General features: G+C 40.0%; 1 long non-coding RNA gene across 1 annotated transcript; it reads right to left on the reverse strand.

Moving 5' to 3' along the window:
* Positions 1–19,950: 19,950 nt before the first annotated feature.
* Positions 19,951–23,287, reverse strand: LOC148543172 (uncharacterized). Its single transcript, XR_015871160.1, has 3 exons — positions 23,169–23,287; positions 21,275–21,414; positions 19,951–20,037 (listed from the first exon to the last, which is right to left on the reverse strand). It is a non-coding gene; the product is annotated as an uncharacterized LOC148543172 (long non-coding RNA).
* Between the last annotated feature and the right edge of the window lie 228 nt (positions 23,288–23,515).

Consider the following 23,515-nt stretch of genomic DNA (forward strand, 5'->3'; position numbering starts at 1 on the left):
CTTCTGGTTTTGTGGTACTGTATTTAAAGCCCAGACATGTTCAGTGTCACTCCACCTTGAAAAATACACACATATGTTACATTTCTGTTTCTTTTTGCCTCACGTTGCTGAGTTGGGGTTGGGATCCTTCACTGAATGACATTCAGTTGCTTGTCCCATTTTAAAGGCTTATCTTTATTTTATAGTCCAGCCTTCAGTTTGCAATCCAATGGTAATAGGGTCTCTACATTATTAAAGGAAACATCCCAGATTGGTCATAAAGAAACCATTATGGGAGTAAGCGTATCCACATCTATGTAAGGTACTGTGTGAGCATCCATACATATATTATTGGCATGATACACTACATGGGAGGGTATATGGTTACTCAGACAAATGTAAAAAAACCTTTATATGTGGATCATTACAGCTTTTTATGTAAGCACAAAAGTAAGCAGGATATTTTTTCTTACATGTGAACACTGGGAGTGGACATCCTGTGTTTTTTTTGTACTTAAAGGACTTGGTGTTTTAATACAGTCTTTGGGATTGTTATTCCACCAATAAATCAAATTTTAACAATTCTGTTTCTCTTTGCCTCACGTTGCCGGGTGCTTTTGGTTCAACCTGAGATATACATGTTGAAGAAAATTCAGAAACATGAAAGAATAGGATATTTGTTGGGCAAAATTGGTGCAAAGAGTTATTTCCTCTGTGTTTTTATCTGGTATATTATTTCAAGACAAGGTGATTTGTAAAGAGGTTTTTTCTATGCTGACAGTTTGGTAGTGCCTGGTTAAAATCTTTATATTTTTTGTATGTGTTCCATAGCTAGTCGGTGTCGGCAAGGACCCAGCATGCACGTGCATTGCTGGTCCTTGCCAGCTATCCGTTTGACCTCCTGGTTTTGGTCTCATTGATCATAAAGTTGTTTAATGGATAGGCCCCTTAACTTTAGAGATCCTGCACGGCATTCCAGCAAGTGTTATTTATCAGAAGCGTGGTAATGTGACAGAATTTTCTCAAAAGTTGGCATTCAAAGTATCCTGATATACCATTGCTAAGAACTTTTAAAATAGATAAATGGAAAGGATTAATATGTACAGTAAATAAGGGAAGAAGCCCAATGTGTGGAAGATATATAAAATATTGTTAGAAAAATTTACGTATGTTCCCCCTCCAGCCTTTGTAGTGCAGATAATACCTGTTAAGACAATAGACCAAAGGGGTATATTTACTAAAGTATGTTTTTTTTAGTAGTGGAGGTGTTGCCCATAGCAACCAATTAGTTTCAATCTATTATCTTCTAGAAGGTGCTAGATAAATGAAGTAGAATCTGATTGGTTGCTATAGTGATGTTGTCTGTGTGTATATTGGCAGAATTTTTTCCATTTTATTACTACCCTCTTCTCTATTTTGTACTAATTCATTGTCCTCATTTCTCTTTAAGCAATGTGGAAATTAATATCTATCATCACCAGTATATGTTGTGTCTAAAGTGTGGGTAAGAGAATTATAAGTATATGTCCTTTCATTATCATCTCTATCCTGGCATACAAAAAAGCAATGTGAGATCTGTGATGAAATTGTAAAATCCTAATTTTATCTGTCTGATATGTACCATACTATTGTGATTTGGAGTAAAAAGACTTTTCTCTACTCAGCCTTCCCTAGGTGCACTTTGTTTCCTTGTATTAGCTAACCATTATTGCTGGAAAAATAGCTTCCAATTAGTCCAAACTCTTTGGGGTATATTTACTAAAGTGTGGGTTTATAGACAGGGTAATTCAACTCTTTTGATTAGCTGGTCATGTGGTTTCAGCTGTAGCCTGTATTAATCAGAAACTACTTTATCTTTGCATTCAGTTGTGGGGGCAGTTGTCTGAGGTCAGAAACTTGCGAAGTGAAGATATTTTAAAAAGTGTAGAAACATTTTAAATAACAGTTCAAAAAACAGTTGAAAAACATTGACCAACATCTGAGACCAGGTAATTCCAAAAAATCATCTTAACCATTGTCCTTTTGTAATATACTCACAAACCATGTCTCTGAAAAAAGGAAACACCAGCAACACTCTTTGAGCTATGTGTGCAAATGCCAGGAGCATAGCTGATAAAATCTCTGAACTAACTGCAATAATGACAAGGGATGAACTAGATATTGTAGCAATTACAGAGTCATGGTGTAATGAAAATAATAACTGGGACATAGCTATACCAGGCTATAATCTATTTAGAAAAGACAGAATGGAGAGGATTGGAGGAGGAGTAGCTCTGTATGTGAAAAACAGCATAAATGCTACTATAATACAAAATGTTGAAGCAACAACTGAGGCCCTTTGGGTGACTATAGAAACGGGGGATAATGACATATGTCACACTGGTGTGATCTATAGACCACCTGGACAGGGTCAGGAACTGGATAAGTACCTATTGCAGGACATTACTAGAATGGCTTTAAAAGGAGAGGTCATAATCATGGGAGACTTTAATTTACCTTATGTAAACTGGGAGGTGTCTGCTGCAAGTTCCTCTATAAGTGACCACTTTCTAAATTCTCTGCAGGGAGCATCTCTCAAACAATTAGTGAGGTAGCCCACTCACAAAAATGCTATTCTGGACTTGATACTCACAAACTGTGACAAAATATCAGATGTAAATGTGGGTGAGAACCTAGGATCCAATGATCACCAAGCAGTATGGTTTAGTATAAAGACAGGATCCAAATCATGCCGTACACAAAAAAAGTGTTAGATTTTAGGAAGGCTGACTTTGCAGAGATGGAAAGATGTGTTAATGAGTCAGTGGCAGATTGGAGGAACTTGGAAGGAGTGCAGGAGAGGTGGGTAAAAATAAAAAAATGCAATACTGAAGGCTCCAGACCTTTGTATTAAAAGGGTTATTAAAAGCACCAGAAAAATGAAACCAGTGTGTTTTAAAAAAACAGGGATGAACTAGTGTGAAATTAAAAAAGACAGGTTTTAGGGAATATAAGCAGACTCAAAATAAAAACAACAAAGAGGCGTATCTTGCCAGCAGGATGGAGGCTAAGAAGGTGATAAGGCGTGCAAAGGCAGAAGCTGAGGAGAAAATGGCCCAGTCAGTAGATAAAGGGAGCAAAACTTTTTTTAAGTATATAAGTGAAAGGAGGAAGTCAAATGGAGGAATAATAAGATTTAAGACAGAGAGTGAGTACATAATAGAGGGAAACAAAGAAATAGCAGATCATCTAAATAATTATTTTTGTTCAATATTCACTACAGAAAAAGAGGGGAAGGGGCCACAGTTAAGTTGCAGAGGCATTCATAAAAATTAAGTACATACAATTTCATTTACAGAGGAGAGGGTCCTAATAGAACTCTCAAAACTGAAAGTGGATAAATCAATGGGGCCAGATGGGATACATCCAACGATACTAAAAGAGATTAAAGGGGTCCTCCATTAATAGAATTATTCAACCAGTCGCTAGTATCAGGAGTGATTCCAGAGGACTGGAAAAGAGCAAATGTAATACCACTGTACAAAAGTGTCAGCAAAGAAGAAGCAAGTAACTACAGACCAGTAAGCCTTACATCAGTAGTGGGAAAAATTATGGAAATACTATTAAAAGAAAGAGTGGTGGAATATCTCAAATCCAACAATTTACATTATCCCAAACAGCATGGATTTACTCAGGGAAGATCATGCCAAACAAATATTATTGACTTTTTTGACTGGGTGATAGATCAAGGGGGGCCATAGATGTAGCTTATCTAAACTTTAGTAAGGCTTTTTTGACACAGTCCCGTATCGCAGAATGATAAACAAACTGGAAAGCTTGGGATTGGATTCTATGACTGTTGAATGGATAAGATATTGGTTGCAGTATAGGAAACAGAGAGTTGTAACCAGTGGAGTACCCCAGGGATCAGTACTTGGGCCAATGCTTTTTAATATCTATGTTGGTGATATTGCAAATAATATTAAAGGGAAAGTATGCCTTTTTGCAGATGACACAAAAGTATGCAACAGGGTAGACACAGCAGGAGCGGTACAACAAATGACTGAGGATCTGGGTAGACTAGAGGAATGGGCAAGAACATGGCAACTACAGTTTAATGTAAAAAAATGCAAAATCATGCACTTGGGTCCCAATAACCTAAAGGCTAAATATAGTATCAAGGACCCTATAATGGAAAATACAGAGGAGGAAAGGGATTTACGAGTCACCATATCAGATCACTTGAAGGCAGGCAAGCAATGCACCAAAGCAATGAGGAAGGCAAGTCAGATGCTTGGTTGCATAGGGAGAGGAATCAGTAGCAGGAAAAAGAAGTGATAATGCCACTGTATAGGTCCTTGGTATGGCATCATCTAGAATACTGTGTTCAGTTCTGGAGGCCATATCTCCAGAAGGATATAGACACATTAGAGATGGTACAAAGAAGGGCAACTAAACAGTGCATGGCCTACAGCACAGAACTTACCAAGAAAGACTAAAAGATCTTAATATGTATAGTTTGGAACAGAGAAGGGAAAGGGGGGACATGATAGAAACTTGCAAATACATGAAGGGTTTTAACAAGGGACTGGAGGTAAGCATTCTTCAAAGGAAGAGATGTACAAGAACACAAGGACATGCACTGAAACTGGAGGCAGGTAGGCTCAGAGGAAATTTGAGGAAAAATTGCTTCACAGAAAGGGTAGTGGATAAGTGGAATAGCCTCCCATCAGATATGGTTGGAGCTAAAATGGTAGAACAATTTAAACACGCTTGAGATAGGCATAAGAATATCCTTAAGAGAGACGTAAGGAGTAAATAAGGTTGAAGTTGCCTAAAGGACACATGAAAAGGGGTAGACTAGATGGACCAAGTGGTTCTTATCTGCCGTCAAATTCTATGTTTCTATATACACAGATAGCAGATATACCTTTGGTGTAATGCACAATTTTGAGACATTATGGAAACCAAAAGACTTCAACAGAAAACCAAAGTCAATTTTGAAAGTGGGCTCACATAGCCTACATACTCATAGCACTGTGGTTTTTTTGTTAGTTGTTGAAAGTCTTTCACTCACTCTGAAGAAATGGTCACATTTCATTGCCAAGAAATATGTCAGAGATTTTTGGTTTCCAGGCCTGCATATGTACCAGGGCATCCATATTTTAACTACGCTGCTCGCCAACTCCAGAGTAATTATTTTCAAAGTGAAATATACTAACGGGGAATCTCACCCCTTGAGACACTTTCTGAATTTAGGGGACACTTTCTGGATTTAGGAACCCTTCCCTGCTTGCAGTCACCGGCACCCAGGCAGTTCCTCTCCAGGAGATTGCCAACACTCCACCCGGTCCAGACTCATAAGATGCACATGATATAAAGCATAGGGGGTTTCTGCCTGAAGAATTCCTTGTAAAATGATTTGTATAAAGACCAGCTGGACAAACATGGGAAAGATGTTTGATTCCTAACAAAAAAAACAGTACTGTGAGTATTTATGCTATTGTTGAAATCGGTACATTGTTGCAATTTTATAGTTAGCGGACATTTAACTATACCACCCGTGTTTTGAAACTAATTGACACACAGGAAAACAGCCTCAAAGAATATATTTGAATGGAGACTGTTTTTGTGCTCTATTTTTTATTGAGATTGTGATTGCCTAATTTTACACACAAAATTAGTTGGCCTCTAATAACAATTGAGATAGTTTGAATAGAGAATTTTTTATATATAAAAATATTTAATTCAATTAAATTTCAACATAATTTGCTTTAAGAAGTGGGACTTTGTATTATACTATTATATTATTTTATTATTTAAGTTTTTATGTATGTATTTCATTATTGGCTACACATACTATTCATTGATTATTGGGATATTAAATACGTTTGATTTTTATCCTTTTGCACTCATCTCCCCCCTGTGGGTTTTTTTCTTTACTTGTTTATTGTCTGGATCACAGTACCCATTTTCGAGAGAGCAGCAGTTGGAGTGAAGTGACCATTTTAGACCCTCCTGTTTCTTCTTTTCTGGTTTATATTCTACTAGTGCTAATGTCTCTATTTTTTCTAAAAGTTTCTAACCACAAACTACAGTATCATATGACTATAATTCACCAACAGCTGGTGTTTGTTTCCAAATATATTTATACAAACAAAAGCATTTGTTTAACCTTAAAATTCAGTGTTAAACTACAATGAAATTATATTCTGTATCATTCAGATTTAATTTTGCATTCAGTTAAGATGCACATGATATAAAGCATAGGGGGTTTCTGCCTGAAGAATTCCTTGTAAAATGATTTGTATAAAGACCAGCTGGACAAACATGGGAAAGATGTTTGATTCCTAACAAAAAAACACAGTACTGTGAGTATTTAGGCTATTGTTGAAATCGGTACATTGTTGCAATTTTATAGTTAGCGGACATTTAACTATACCAGCCGTGTTTTGAAACTAACTGACACACAGGAAAACAGCCTCAAAGAATATATTTGAATGGAGGCTGTTTTTGTGCTCTATTTTTTATTGAGATTGTGATTGCCTAATTTTACACACAAAATTAGTTGGCCTCTAATAACAATTGAGATAGTTTGAATAGAGGATTTTTTATATATAAAAATATTTAATTCAATTAAATTTCAACATAATTTGCTTTAAGAAGTGGGACTTTGTATTATACTATTATATTATTTTATTATTTAAGTTTTTATGTATGTATTTCATTATTGGCTACACATACTATTCATTGATTATTGGGATATTAAATACGTTTGATTTTTATCCTTTTGCACTCATCTCCCCCCTGTGGGTTTTTTTCTTTACTTGTTTATTGTCTGGATCACAGCACCCATTTTCGAGAGAGCAGCAGTTGGAGTGAAGTGACCATTTTAGACCCTCCTGTTTCTTCTTTTCTGGTTAATATTCTACAAGTGCTAATGTCTCTATTTCTTCTAAAAGTTTCTAACCACAAACTACAGTATCATATGACTATAATTCACCAACAGCTGGTGTTTGTTTCCAAATATATTTATACAACAAAAGCATTTGTTTAGCCTTAAAATTCAGTGTTAAACTACAATGAAATTATATTCTGGATCATTCAGATTTAATTTTGCATTCAGTTATCCATATTAGCAGTGCAGTATTTATTATAACAGAAAGTTATTTATACACACCTATAATAGAAAATTATTGATACACATCTATAATAGAACACTTTGTCATACAATAGAATAATAGACAAGTTCTAAATGTTGAATATTATTCATAATGGTTATGCTTTGATTGTATTGTTGAGGCATTCTTTATGATGATTTCTGGAAACTAATGCTTACAAAAATTATTTATTTTAGCCATCTGTAAATTACATTATAAATCCAACTGTAATCTAGCACTTCTTTAATTCTGCATTATAATGATAAGAAGAGCAAACATTTAAGGATCAATGAGCAATATTGATATGTTTGGCCTTCTCTTGTGAGCACATACAGTATCATTCAAAGCCATTGCACTGATTTCAGATGTCTAAAAACAACCCTGCAATATAATGTAAAACATAAGTTAAGCATTATGTGCTACTATATATAACAATCATAAACCACAATATATTTGTGAAAATGGTGTAAAAGCTTTATTACAACGCCATAGCAGCAGAATACAGTTATACTATCTGGAAATCAGTTCATTGACAGGCTCCTTCAAAGTTGTTCTATCGTAAATCAATATAATGTCATTAATCTTATCCAAAACAATATGAGTAAGACAAGCATCTAATTATTGTGATTAATCCTAATATATTTTTCTTTAAATAATAGATCATAACATAACCTTTTTTGCAGGATTTCTATATGCAATTTTTTAAGTTTAATCATGTATTGCAAAGAATGTGTCTAAGAAAATGTAATGTATAATTAATTTGTAATGCATAATATAAAATTAATTTTAGAAAGATCAGGCTGCAATGTCCCGTGAATGTACATAGTCACTTCCCCCACTGCAGCTTTAAAAATGGGGCTTTAACTGCATTGTATATCTGCAATGGCACTGTAAGTAGAGATGTGCAGTTTGGTTCTCCAGAAATCCAAATCCACCCAAATTTTGTGAATCCGGGTAAATCTGAGTCGCGGTTCTAATCTCCTGAGGAGATCCAGGTAAATCCGGGTTGCGGTTCTGATCTTTTTGCGGTTCAGAAATCCGAATTTTGGGTTTTGGTTAGCATAAATTACATGATTTTATGTGTTTTTAAAACTTTTAATCTATTTTTTATTTAAAAAATCCAGATCCAAAACCGAAACCAAAACACTGAAGTGTGGTTTGTTTACAAAACCAAATCCAGATCCAAAACCTTGAAGGAGATACAGATCCAAAACCAAAACACATGCCTAACTGTCAGCTTTTTACACTAAAATTCAGTCAGCATTGCTATTTTATAAGAAATTTTTTTTTTTTATTGTGGTTCCTTTGTAATCTATTATATTGCAGTTTAGAATGATCATACCTGTGTGCTTTGTGTATTTGTATTAGGGGTGAGCGGGTTCGGATTTCTGAAATCCGAACCCCCCCGAGCCCCTCCGATCCGAGGCCGATCCGAGTCAGGCTCGACTTTTCCCGCCTGACTCGGATCTGAAATCAAGGCAAAACATCATCATCCCGCCTTCCGGGTCTCGCGGGTTTTGGATCCTATATAAGGTACCGCGTCAGCGCCATTTTCTCACTCGGCTGTGGACAGTGAAGAGGGAGGGTGGGAGTTAGGGCTGGCTGGGCTGTGTAGTGTAGTGTTGTAGTGTAGTGTAGTGTTGTGCTGCGCTGTGCTGCTGTTGTCCATAGGGGCTGTGTCCACTCCAAAGTCTTGTGCAGTGTCCCAGTCCTAAAGGGGTGCTGTAGTGTTGTCCAGGGGGTGCTCTGTCCAACAGGGGTGCTCCCCCCAAGTGCTAAAAAAAAAATTTTTTTTCTGTGTTTGTGAATTGTGTGCACTGTGGCTGCACGTGCATCAACAAAGGAGCAGCGCCAAGCGTGCACCTGTGTCCCATAAGTAAAAGGCCGGCTGGCTTGTCCATTAAAGGGTGCTGTAACCCCCAAAGTACACTCCAAACAAAATAAAAAGATATTTTCTGTGTTTGTGAATTGTGTGCGCAGTAGCCGCACGTGCATCAACAAAGTAGTGCCAAGCGTGCGCCTGTGTCATAAGTAAAGGGCCGGCTGGCTTGTGCATTAAAGGGTGCTGTAACCCCCAAAGTACACTCCAAACAAAATAAAAAAATATTTTCTGTGTTTGTGAATTGTGTGCGCAGTAGCCGCACGTGCATCAACAAAGTAGTGCCAAGCGTGCGCCTGTGTCCCATAAATAAAGGGCCAGCTGGATTGACCACTAAAGGGTGCTGTAACCCCCAAAGGGGACTCCAAACAAAATAAAAACATTTTTTCTGTGTTTGTGAATTGTGTGCGCAGTAGCCACACGTGCATCAACAAAGTAGTGCCAAGCGTGCGCCTGTGTCATAAGTAAAGGGCCGGCTGGCTTGTCCGTTAAAGAGTGCTGTACCCCCAAAGTACACTCCAAACAAAATAAAAAATATTTTCTGTGTTTGTGAATTGTGTGCGCAGTAGCCGCACGTGCATCAACAAAGTAGTGCCAAGCGTGCGCCTGTGTCCCATAAATAAAGGGCCGGCTGGATTGACCGCTAAAGGGTGCTGTAACCCCCAAAGGGCACTCCAGACAAAATAAAAAAAAAATGTTTGTGTTTGTGAATTGTGTGCACTGTGGCTGCACGTGCATCAACGAAGGAGCAGCGCCAAGCGTGCGCCTGTGTCCCATAAGTAAAAGGCCAGCTGGCTTGTCCATTAAAGGGTGCTGTAACCCTCAAAGAGCACTCCAAACAAAATAAAAAAATATATTTTTTTGTGCTTGTGAATTGTGTGCACTGTGGCTGCATGTGCATCAACAAAGGAGCAGCGCCAAGCGTGCGCCTGTGTCCCATAAGTAAAGAGCCGGCTGGCTCATTTCTTAAAGGGTGGTGTAACCCACAAAGTGCACTACTCTCCAGCAAAAATAAAAAAGTATTTTCTGTGTTTGTGTGCGCCTTAGCCGCACGTATATATCAATACAACATAAATGGAGGACCAAACTTTCTCCGATAAAAATAAAATAGGGAAAGATCAAGAACCACTTCCTCCTAGTGCTGAAGCTGCTGCCACTAGTCATGACATAGATGATAACATGCCATCAACGTCGTCTGCCAATGCCGATGCCCAATGTCATAGTAGAGGGCACATACAATCCCAAATGACAAAGTTCAGGAAAATGACCTTGAAAAAAACATTTAAATCATCTGAAGAGAAACGTAAACTTGCCAATATGCCATTTACGACACGGAGTGGCAAGGAACGGCTAAGGTCTTTCCCTATGTTCATGACTAGTGGTTCAGCTTCACATGACGATGGAAGCCCTCCTCCCGCTAAAAAAATCAAACGAATTAAGCTGGCAAAAGCACAGCGAAGAACTGTGCTTTCTAAGAAGATATCACAAATCCCCAAGGAGAGTCCAAGTGTGGTGGCGGGTGCGATGCCTGACCTTCCCAGCACTGGATGGGAAGAGGTGGCTCTTTCCACCATTTGCACGCCCCCTGCAAGTGCTGAAAGGAGCACCCACAGTCCACTTGCTGATATGCAAATTGAAGATGTCACTGTTGAAGTACAACAGGATGAGGATACTGGTGTAGCTGGCACTGAGGAGGAAGTTGGCGAGGAGGATTCTGATGGTGATGTGGTTTGTTTAAATCAGGCTCTGGGGGAGACAGTTGTTGTCCGTGGGATGAAAAAGCCCATCACGGTCATGCCTGGGCAGAAGACCAAACATTCCACCTCTTTGGTCTGGCAATATTTCTATCCAAATCCGGACAACAACTGTCGTGCCATATGTACCATATGTAAAGGTGAAATAAGTAGGGGTAGGGACGTTAACCACCTAGGAACATCCTCCCTTATACGGCACCTGCAGCGCGTTCATAAAAAGTTACTGTCAAGTTCAGAAACTTTGGCTAAGACTGTAAGCAGTCCAGGGACACCTAAATCCCTTTTTCCTGTTTTATCCAAGGAATCGGTGGATGAGGAGGATGAGGACGACATCTTGCCTCCGTAGAGCCAGTTTGTGCAGGGACACATTAATTGCCAGCTTGTTTTGTGGAGGCCCAAACGAACCAATCATTTCAGCCACAGTCATGTGGCAGACCCTGGCGCTGAAATGATTGGTTTGTTAAAGTGTGCATGTCCTGTTTATACAACATAAGGGTGGGTGGGAGGGCCCAAGGACAATTCCATCTTGCACCTCTTTTTTTTCTTTGCAGTATGTACTGTTTGGGGCCCAGTTTTTCAAACTGCCATCCTGTCTGCCACTGCAGTGTCACTCCTAGATGGGCCATGTGTTTGTGCCGCCCACTCGTGTCGCTTAGCATAGTCATCCAGCTACCTTGGTGCAATCTTTTGGCCATAAAAACAATATTGTGAGGTGTGAGGTGTTCAGAATAGACTGGAAATGAGTGGAAATGAAGGTTATTGAGGTTAATAATTGCATAGGAGCAGAAAAACCCACAAATTCTATGATTTAAGCTGTTTTTATGCTTTTCTAAAAAAAATACAGATCCAAAACACAAAACCCAGAACCCAAAACACGGAAGGGTGGTTTTGGCAAAACCAATCCAGATCCAAAACACGAAGAAAGATCCAGATCCAAAACCAAAACACAAAACATGAAAAGTGGCCGATGCACACCCCTAATTTGTAAGCAGAAATAACACAGGAAAATTGTACTGTATACTCAAACTTATGCTAAGGGGTATAATTACTAAAGTGCGGGTTTCAAGAAGTGGAGATGTTGCCATAGCAACCAATCTGATTCTGCTTAACATTTATCTAGGACCTTCTAGAATATAATAGCTTGCATCTGATTGGTTGCCATAGGCAACATCTCCACTTCTAAAAACCTGCACTTTAGTAAATATACCCTTAAGGTCCGTATTCAATTAGAGGCGAAAAGCCACGATTGATGAACAGCTTTCACCGATGCATGGCTTTTGCCTGTTTCCGAAGTATCACCCTATTAAATTCCAGGATACTTTCGCCTAGGCGAAAACTCCATAGGCAAAAACAGGCGAAAAAGGTTCTCCACCAAAATACAGGACAAAAGAAGTGCAAAATCCCAATTTTTGAGTAAAACAGTGGTTCAGAACCCTTTGGGCACCCCCCCCCCCCCCCAATGACTAATTAAGCAAAAAAAAATTCTAAATGCGCCCCAAAAAGGCATGTCATTTTTGGGTTGAAAATGCAATTTGTTTGATAATTGGGCTAAAGTACTGGCATAGGTATGCTGTATGGATGGGACAAGTTGTCAAAACTGGATAATTGGCGAAGACAGAATCTGTTTGCAATTGGAATCTGCGCAATACTGTCTTGTAAAGGGCCAAGACTCCATCTTAGAAATAAAATCTCACAGCACTATTTTGTAAACAAAAGGTACATAATCAGCCTTCCTCAAACACAGGCAGACTAAACAGGAAGGCTCCGACAGCACAGCTGGAAGCCTCCTTCCTGTATGAGAATTAAATTCACTGTATAAACACACTTTGCAATTTGCAGTTTAAGATTACTTGGTTTAAACGCAATGTCAGTATATAAAGAAATGCTTTCTGTAACTATGGCTTAGTAAATGACAATTGAACTGTGTGTGGAACCGTACTGATCGACTCTGTTTCCACAGCATTCCGGTGACATCAATATGAAGATCAGAACATGCGGCTATGAAATATGAATGTTAGAGAGAATATCTATTTGAAATGTTGTTTTCCATAGCAGCTTAGATTTGCATGTTGGGGGATACAAAAGGAGGTTGGAGACCTTTTGTATCCATTTGGAATTGTCCAATAAATGCCCTGTAACAGATTTCTCCAAAGGACTGGTTATTCCAGTCTAATCAATAGAGCTAGCTAGCTGAGAGTAGAAACAGTAGTCTCAGGTAACCCAAAAGGATACTCCCTTTCTGATGACCTCACAGGTAAAAGGGGGCGGGAACATAGCATGCACATAGCTGAGAAAACACAGCTTAGCAGAGACTGGCAGATTTTTGGAGGAGAGAGAGGTTTCCTCTCTCACAAGACAACGGAATATGGATCTCAGTTCCCCTAGGTTATAGCTGAGTATAAAATGTGCAATATTTAGCCTATTTGGGTGTCTGTAGCTATGTTTGGTTTTAATCTGGTATTAGCTTAGCATGGTGTGTGGTTTGTCGTTTTCTAAGGATATTCATGAGTCTGTGTTAGCATACAGTGGATGATATGTTATCTAATCTGTACTCTTCATCTACACTGTAGGGTACAATAGTCTGTTGTTAGCATGCAGGAAAGGGATTGATTGTGGAATTGTTGTGATATTTGTGAATGATTGATGCTGGTTGATTGAGATCCTCTGATGTGTTCTGTGTTGGGGCCTGCCATGTGTTCTGTGTTGGGGCCCTGCCATGTGTTCTGTGTTGGGGCCCTGCCATGTGTTCTGTGTTGGGGCCTTGCCATGTGTTCTGTGTTTGCCTTCCCATTTGTGAATGATTGATGCTGGTTGGAGAGATGAGCTTTGTGTGTGCTGTATACTCATGAATGTGATCATAGGGTGGTGTCAGTGTTGTATCGTGGAGGTTCAATTGATGGCAGCTTTGAATGGTCGTGGGTGGTTGCCGTGTGGTGTTGTGTGAGTCAGATGGGTATGTTGTCTGCGGTTTGTTGGAGATGGCTTGCCTCCATGTGGGGTGAACAAGGGAAATTGTGAATCTGCCCAGTTGTGGTGTTGTGTGGGTCAGATAGGTATATTGTCTTTGTTGTGGTTGTGGTCATTGATGGATGATTTGCCGAGTTGCAGCTTGGTGCAGGATGGAGTTTGCCTAGGGATCATGAGGCTTGCAAACAAAGGAAAAACGCTTCGGCCCAACCCCCCTCACACACAAACCAACTCACACACACTCCATCACCAGCCATCTTGAACATGTGCACTCAGCAGACATTGATATATCTCTCATTGTATTTTAATATGTCTCTTTCTCTCTCTCTCTCTCTCTTTCTCATATTGCTCATTGTATTTTGATCTTTAATAACCGTTTCATGTATTTTAACTGTACCTTATGACCTAATGTTTGTACAATTTATTTGCGCTCATTATTAGATCATAGCGTTGTAACATCTGTACTTTTACCTGAATAATAATCTTTAGCGCTTCGGACCGCTATTCAACTGTCTTGGTATTTCATTAATGGTATAATCAAAATAGCGACATCTTGTGGTTTTAGAAGGTACAGGCAGGTTTTGTCTTAGAGGTTCTAGGCAGGTGAATCTTAGAGGTTTATAGGCAGGAATGTATTAAAAGGTATTTACAAATTTAACAAAGTGTTTTTAGGATTGCAGGTGGCTGCAGCAGGTGTATTTAAAAAAAAATATTCTGCTCTTTACAAACCCTAAAATATACTACAGTATCCATTTACATGTACCCCCAATTTAACTACAGCAATTATTTTTCATAAATGACACTGCTTTATATAATTTTTCCAAAATATGCAAATATGCATATGACAGTCCTTTGACTCAAAATAAGATCCCTAATTACTTTTATTATGGCTAATAATATACTTCTATATTGATTTCCTGGGTGACAGGCTTTATTGGGGGTACAGACTGATTTCCCCTCAATAAACGGACCTTTTCACCAGTACCACTATTCGCTGCATCGCCCATATGCGTTTTCGCCTATTTTACAATTGAATAGGAAGAAAAATGGGTGCGCGCATTGAGTAAATAGGTGAAAACTTTGCCTAAAAACATGCAAATGAGGTGAAAACATTGCGCTTTTTGCCGATCTCGGCTTTGCGCGGCTAATTGAATCCGCCCCTAAGTGTTACATTTTAGCCATTTGCTACTATTGTATAGAACTGTGGACCTCATTCAGACCCACTCTCTAGATGCGTTCGCTCGCTCGATGCATATGCAAATTTAGGAAGGCAGGCGATCGCATGGCAAGGCATTAGCATTCCACTATGTCTTGGTGTGCAATTGCTCTGTGTATGCAGGCACCCACCAGCCTGTCTTAAGATTCCCAGTTGCGCACGTCATCTCCAGGAACTGTATGCAACTGCAACCATCAGTACCATGGAGTACCATCAGATGCGATCGCAGCGCCTGTGGCTGACCATAGCCTACCGCAAGCATGCGAGCACTTCAGTGTATAAACCAGCCAGGTGATGTGTACTATGATGCTGGCTCTAAATTATGCACGCCTCTGAAACGGCATTGAGACGCTCAGCCACACCTCCACTCCGCCAATTTTAATGGCCAGCCCCTGTCACCACACACAAACGGCTTCTCCTGTCACTAACTCTGCTGGGCAGTCTATGCGCAGTGAGCAAACGCTTCCTGATCTCTCGCACTGTGATGAGTACTCATGCGCACAATGCTAAAATTGGCTAGCTATGAGCAAATCAGGTCCTGTGTTCAATTTGCTACATTCTGCTCTTTGTTTTTCCAATGTGTACAATGGGGAATATTTAACTGAGACTTTAGATTTTTGGAACCATTTTTCAAATTAAATATTTTTTGTTTTCTGATACTCCTATATGTAGACACACAATTATTAATAATAAAAAAATGGTGACAATTCACTTCACAGTTTCAGTATAAAACATTATGGCATTAAAAAATAAAATAATAAAATTAGATAAAAATAACATTTTTACAAAAATAAAGCATAAAATAAAGTAACATATAAAGAGGTGTTTCACATATATGTCTGCTTCCTCAGGCAGAAAAGACATACCCATTCATAGCTATTAAATTCTTTTTATTGAAAATTCCGCTCCTGAGACGTAGAAGTTATTTATATGATTTGCAATATTGTTAAATATAATGCATTTGATGTAATTGAGCCTAAAACATTTGACCATCTTAGGTAACCATGTTTGCTATCTGTATTCCATCATTCTTCCTTTTGTAACCAACAAATAAACCTAAGACAAATATTTAGTTAGCTTTTTAAAAACTATAATAGGCCTCTCATCTAGTCCCTATGACCTTGTATACGGTTTACTGATTTGCACTATGGAGGCTTGTCATATGTGTTTCCCCCTATTTATCTACACTGACCTGGAGTGACCCAAAAGTATACAGATCTACATTGCATTTTGCAACCACCGCAGGACCATGGTGAAAATTGTGTCCAACGCCTATCACCCACTGGTAAATTGTGAGTGCATTTCTATTTTTTAAATGAGAAACCCTTTTTTGACGTTATTATATTATATTGCCATGCTGTTTTTTACATATATCTGAATACCTCGAGAACACTATCAAATAAACTAATTCCTGGTGCTACTGAATTCACAATGTGTTCCAACAGTGAAGCGCCAATGCAGTGAACCATAGATTCACTCAATAACTTTCAGAAGGATAATTTCATCCTTGAACTGCAGCAGAATTTAGCTCCTATCTCCTGGTTTTCAGACAACTATCTTTTTTGTCTCCTGTCCCTGACTCATGGAAGCTTACCTTCTCTGGCAGATTTTCCCTTTGCTCTCAGACATACATTTTACAAGACATGGGGGCATATGTAATAGGTTGTGAGCTGCAACCACTGCGGGAACTCCTGCGAGTCTTCTGGTAAATTTAAAGCGTCAATCATTTTACAGGTAATGCCAAGCTGGTTTTGCCTTTAAAATTATTGCTGCTTTTAAAAAAATTGACTCGTAGGACCTCCTGCAGCAGCTGCAGTTCGCAACCTATTACATAAGCCCCATGGTATTACTGTTTAGTAGAAAACAGGGACTTCACTAAATGTGCTACACATTTATGGGCTATGGGCTACACATAGCTTTGAATTTGTAATTGTGGTATATTATCACAATTGTCCGAATATTGTCACAATATTAAATAACAGATAAATATTAACATACATTAAGTTATATACTAGTATGCTGAGATACAAAATAATTTCAGTCAACAACAATGTTAAGTACAAATCACTGCAAACAATTCAGCTTTTTATTCCGAAGGTTCAATAATAAGAATGACAAATATAATAAGAATGTTGCAAATTTAAATCCTAATGAAGCAATATATTAACACATTTTATGACAGATGTACTTTTAAATCCTTTTCTTTTCAACATGGTCACACACAAGCATACACGATGAAACTGAAAAGATTAACTTTACAAAAGCAAAAAATATTCTTTCAACTCTACCACACAAGCAATTACTTGTGAAAAATTTCTGCAATATCACATGGATTGAAAATGATACTAAGATTAATCAAGCACATCGCAAGCAAGGAATACATCTTTACTCATCCATGGGTCGGAAAGATCAGTATTAGAAACAAAGAAAGCAAAGCAAATCCATTTTATCGAAGATAAAGGACTCTCTACAAACTATTGTATCTAGAAATGTTTTCTTCACAAGATGATGAATTACAGAATCAAATAGTTTCAAAATGGCCTGTCACAAAGCAAATGGAACAAGACATCCTATTCTTAGAAAATCCAATACTAACAATCAGTTAAAACCAAGAAAAAAATATCAAGGACATTGGCTGAGATGGTATAAACCCTATTACACAGATTACATTTTACCAAATAGTAGAAAATATGTAAGTATGTGCACCTTATGTATGGTAGCTGATCACTTCTATAGTTATAGCTAAAAATAATATTGTCTAAGTAAGATGCTGTGCTACACTGCAATTACAGTCTGTATAAAATAAAAAATAATATTTTAAAGCATTCTTTAATATTATGGGGTCCTCTTATCAAACACTGATATCCCCCCACTATTGCACATCAACATATGTCACAGATGTTAGTCCTGATGCAGTGTTTTGTTTTTCCCTTATGTACTCATTAATCATGGGGGCTTGTGTAGAGTTGTACAGCTTATACAGCCTAGTACAGTATATGTGATATTTTACATAAATGATATATTTCCATAAAGATCATGTATACAAAAACTTATTTTGCTTGCATCCATGAACAGATTTGGTCACCTCTTATGTTTAGATCTTACTACCAACAGTGGCTCCTACACTTTTGTATGTAGGGGGCTGCCAGTGCTAGTCCAGCTGCCTGGAACCCGGCGCCTGTGCAATGAATCTGGCAGGCACCAGGACCAGTCCATTCGTACAAGTGACGATGGTGCCGAGCATGCACATAATATAAGCTTATGGGGACTGCATCGACTGCAGCACCTAGAAGCTGGGTAGGGCTATCAGAAAGGCAGAGCAGCGGCATCCACTGGAAGCCACTCTCTGCTAATCGCAGCCTATATTGGTAGTCCCAGCCAGTGGGAGAAAACACCTCCTCATGGGGCTGCCTGCCTGTGTGTGACTGGCAGGTAGCACTTCCAATGGGAAGTCACTGCCAGTCACAGTGTAGCTAAAGCACTCATGGACTGCAACTGACTCACTGAAGTAGCAGATTTTACTGGGGGGGTGGGGCTACAGTCCTGTAGCCCCTAGGTAAATCTGCCACTAGTTACTGCAGTTATAGAAGTGAATTGGAAGAGTCAGGCAAGGGCAAGTTCATGCTATTATGACTTTAAAGGATGGCAAAATAGACAATACAGAAATTGAATGATTACATTTCAACCATCTCCAGTGATTTATGTAATAATCGACAGTGGACAGTCTCATCTCTGACTATTTCCAGACATAGCAAAAACAATCCATATACAGTAAGAATCGTGGAGCAATGCCATGTCTCTGACATGTGCAGTGGGATCTGGGGCCAATAACTCCCACTGCCAGCATAGAAATTCCCATCTTGCAGGAAAGGAATAGAGGACTCAGCTGTAAGTAGAACAGGGAGGGGACATGATGGGTTCAGGAAAGGGGAAGGAAGGGATGGACTGATGTGACTTGACATTCCCTGGGTTCACTGAACTAGTAAAAATAATAATACACAGTCACTATAAAAATACTATCGTAATAATAATAATAATAATAATAATAATACACATAGGCAGTAGAAAAGTTGCTGGGAACATGGCTCCCATGCCATGTTCCCAGAGACCTGCACATGCATAGAAGACATTGGCATGGTGCCAGAGTCTACTCACCAGCACAGCTGGAGGAAGAGGAGGAGGCCTGCACAGAGACTGCACATGGGCCCCCTCCTCTCTTCAGCCAACTCTATGTATGGAAGTACTTTTTAACATAATAGATCTTGGTTTGTTATAACACTCTCTTTCCTGATCTTTATGACACTATTTCAGAAGGGGGACACTGTTCATGTATTTCCCGATCTCCTTCCATTTTCTGTGCCCTAGCCATGAACAGTCAGACAACCAAACATCCTCTTTATTGTGCATAAGCTTCATTCATTTTAAGCATGAGCACAATGAGCTTAGAATTCTGATGTAGTGATGTGAGCAGAAAGCAAACCCAACTTATGGCATAGCTCTGCTAAAATATTTGCAAGTGTAAGTTAGCAATTTATTTTAGTTTTACTGTACTTGTTAAAATGTGTAAAATAGGTCTTGTATATATCTTACAATGACATCTTAGAGTAGTGTGCAGGGCCGTAGCTAGGGTAGTGCAGCAGGTGCCATCGCACAGGGCACCACAGGTCAGGGGGAGCTGTTTGGGCCTGTCAAATTTCTGTTTATTATCATTCTTGCTTGTAGCTTCCTCTTATTTCATCCCCAGCATCTCCTGGCCTCTCCTATCTCTTCTCTGGACCTTCCCCATGAGGCCATTCCCCTTTTTTGGGTGCATTATGTCCCTTTGAAAAATGAGGGGGGCACCAATGCTCTTTCTGGCACAGGGCACCAAAAAGTCTAGTTACGGCTCTGGTAGTGTGTACTATCTTTTAGCACCACAGAAGGGAATAATCATGTTATCCAAGCTACTTAATATCTCCAGAACTGAAACTAATACTTTACTAACAGTGTCGGACTGGGGCATGAAGGGCCCACCAGGTAAATGCAACGGAAGGGGCCCACTAGAAGGGACTGGCAAGCCATTTCGTAGGTGTGATCATCAACTGGAGTAGTGTGGCCTGATATCTTTAGGAAATTAAACATGAAAAAAAAATGAATGGAGGCCAATTTGTTTCACAGATCTAACATTACAGAATGTGTACAACAATGGCGGAGAGGGAAGGGAGGAGATGTGGCCGGATTACTGGCAACCAGGAGAAGGATTAGTAGGCATTGTGGTGGATCTAGAGGGGAGGTGTCCCTGTCGAGCAATCAGAGCACCTTTTCCTGGCAGAGTAGTGCCTATGCCACAGACATTGGAGGCCGTGGCAAGTGTGTCGGTGGAAAATGTATGGGTATGGGGTGTATTATGGCATAAGTAGGATGGTGAAGGGTGGCAGAATGTGTCATAAGAAATAGAGGGCCTGATTCAGAGCCGCTCGTTCGCTCTGAGCGATGTTCGCACAACTACGCATGCGTATGGGTTGTAATGCGCATGCGCAAACCAGTCATTGCGGTCGGAAATCATGCGCTCGCAAAACAGCGAGGGGCTGCTAATTTGATTGACAGAATGTACCATTTGTGGGTGGTAACAGGGGAAGGTGCTTGAAAACGGGGGAGTGGAGATCCGAATGCAGGCGTGCCAAACGGTCAAAAGGGCGTTTAATGGGAGTGCATAATTAGTAAAGGAGCGTCATCGACCACGTCACTTGGTTGTCTTTTAGCCTGAACTGCTCGCAGTGATAGCGGGAAGTAAATCCTACCACAAGCACTGCGAGCAGTTCAAATGCCTTTCGATGTTCCCGATTAATCTAATAAATACCGGAGATGACGTGTGTTGCGAACGGCAAAGGGGCGTCTCTATACAAAATAGCAAGCGCATTTTTCGTTCGCTCGCTCAGACATAGAGGAATCAACAAACCTCAAAGAGTAAGTACTCAATTTAAATAGCCGGCCCCTTTTTTGGAACGACCGTCCGCAAATAGCGTCCGGCTCTGAATCAGACCCAGAGTACCGGAATGGATTAAGGTAGAAGTGAGTGGAAAATATGTAGGTTGGAAGAGAAGGGAAGGTGTAGAGGGAGCAATGTTCTCTTACTGGCATCCCTAATATATTTCTACCAACAGTGTGTGTCCCCAAAATATAATAGTATTACCAAAACAGCAATTAAATCCAATAGTTTGTGTCAGAAAGAATTCCACAGTGTAATCTAAGGCATCTTCATGTGAAGGGAAACGGACTGTATTTTTTCTTACCAACCACGTAAATTGAACTTAGGCATTTCATACTGAGTGCTGTTCCCCCAACAACAACAACTACTAACATTGGCTTAATTGAAGGCGTTTTCTATGCCCTTCAGTCCGCTGGGTACGGCTGAGGCTCCTTGGATCCTCCTCCTTGTTGTCTACCTCCTCAGACCTCACTACTGGAGCATGACTTCATTGCTGATTCCATGTGTGTGTTCTGGAATGAAACCCGGCTCAGTGACTGCTCACAGACACAAGTAACCACATGCCCACTCAGGTAACCTCACCAGCGCACAGACAGAGGCACAGGCAAGCCCATGCCTGTACAGATAGTGACACTGGAAAACCCATGCCCATTCAGATAGTGGCACTGGAAAACCCATACCCATACAGATAATGGCATAGGAAAACTCATGCCCATACAGATAGTGGCACAGGAAAACCCATGCCCATACAGATAGTGGCACAGGAAAACCCATGCCTGTACAGAAAGTGGCACTGGAGAACCCGTGCCCATACAGATAGTGGCACTGGAAAACCAATGCCCATACAGATAGTGGCACAGCAAAACCGATGCCCATACAGATAGTGGCACAGGAAAGCCTATGGCCATAGACGGGGCACAGGTAACCTCATGCCCACACCACATTTGCATGAGCACATTGCACAAGTAAACACAATGCACTACTGTACAGGAAGCTGATAAACTCAGAGTGACACAGCCACCTCTCCATTCTAGTCTGAGGAGTAAATTTACTAATGTGAGTTTTTAGAAGTGAGTTTTAAAAGTGATGTTGCCCATAGCAACCAATCAGATTCTAGCTATTATCTTCTAGAAGGTGCTAGTTAAGTAGAATCTGATTGGTTGCTATGGGCAACATCACTTTTAAAACTCACTTCTAATAACTCTCACTTTAGTAAATTTACCCCTGAGAAGCAAGGTATAAAGGATGAAGTTCTCTCTTCATCTAATACAGGCAACCAGTAACTTGCATTATAATAATATACAAATTTCTTTAAAAGCATGGAGATGGGCCGTCATTATTATTATTTTGTGTTTCCAATTTCTGTTATACCAGGTTGTGGTGTGGATGGAATGACTGCTTCAGCAAAAGGGCACAGTCTTAATGAATGAGGGCTGTCACAGCACACACACACACATGTAACCTCAACACACTGGCATACACACAACCATGTAATCCCAGCACACATGCGCATACAGAATCTCAGCACATACGCAGAGTCCCAAACAGAGGCACACAGAGTTCCAGCAAACATCATGTAGTTTCAGCACACATACATAGAACACACATGCAGTCTCAGTACACATACATAGAACACACATGCAGTCTCACCACACATGCATACACTCTCAGCACACATACAGTAGATATACACACATGCAGTCTCAGCACACATACATAGAACACACATGCAGTCTCAGCACACATGCATACAGCATAGTCTCAGCACACATAGATAGAACACACATGCAGTCTCAGCACACATACATAGAACACACATGCAGTCTCAGCACACATACATAGAACACACATGCAGTCTCAGCACACATACATAGAACACACATGTAAAGAGTCTCTGCACACATACATAGAACACACATGCTGTCTCAGCACACACATAGATATACACACATGCTGTCTCAGCACACACATAGATATACACACATGCAGTCTCAGCACACCCTTAGATATACACACATGCAGTGTCAGCACACACATAGACACACATGCAGTCTCAGCACACAGACAGTATATATATATATATATATATATACGGTATATAGAGACACACATGCAGTCTAAGCACATATAAAGCCTCAACACATTCATACACACACATGACTGTAAAGAAGGAAGATAGCAATGGGCCAGCCAGTATCTTTGTGTGGAGGGCAGCATGCACTGAACAGCAAGCTATTTAGCCTGAGCAGTTTGAAGCCACCCTTACTTGGCAATTAATGTAGTCTGTCCTGCTACAGCTCTTCTTTCCTCCAGCGATGTCTGTGTGCAGGGGATGTAGGAGGCCAGATGGGAGGAGCCTGGTGCATAGTGAGAGAGTAGTGTACTCCTGTCTATGCTGCCCCAGTATGCTGCTGGTCCCTGCTCCTGCCGTGACAACACCCGGCGGCAACCTTTGCATCATCCAGCAGCAGGGGCTGTTGGGAGTTGTAGTCCCTTCCCACTGTGACAGGCCACTTCATACGGAATCACCTCCTGCTTGCATTGCAGCAGGCTATAGTATAGGACATTGTCGGTTACCTAAGATAGGCTCCGCCCTCCTGCGATACTGGGCGT

Source organism: Taudactylus pleione, unplaced genomic scaffold, assembly GCF_031769625.1.
Source record: "Taudactylus pleione unplaced genomic scaffold, aTauple2 ptg000006l, whole genome shotgun sequence".
Taxonomy (NCBI): domain Eukaryota; kingdom Metazoa; phylum Chordata; class Amphibia; order Anura; family Myobatrachidae; genus Taudactylus; species Taudactylus pleione.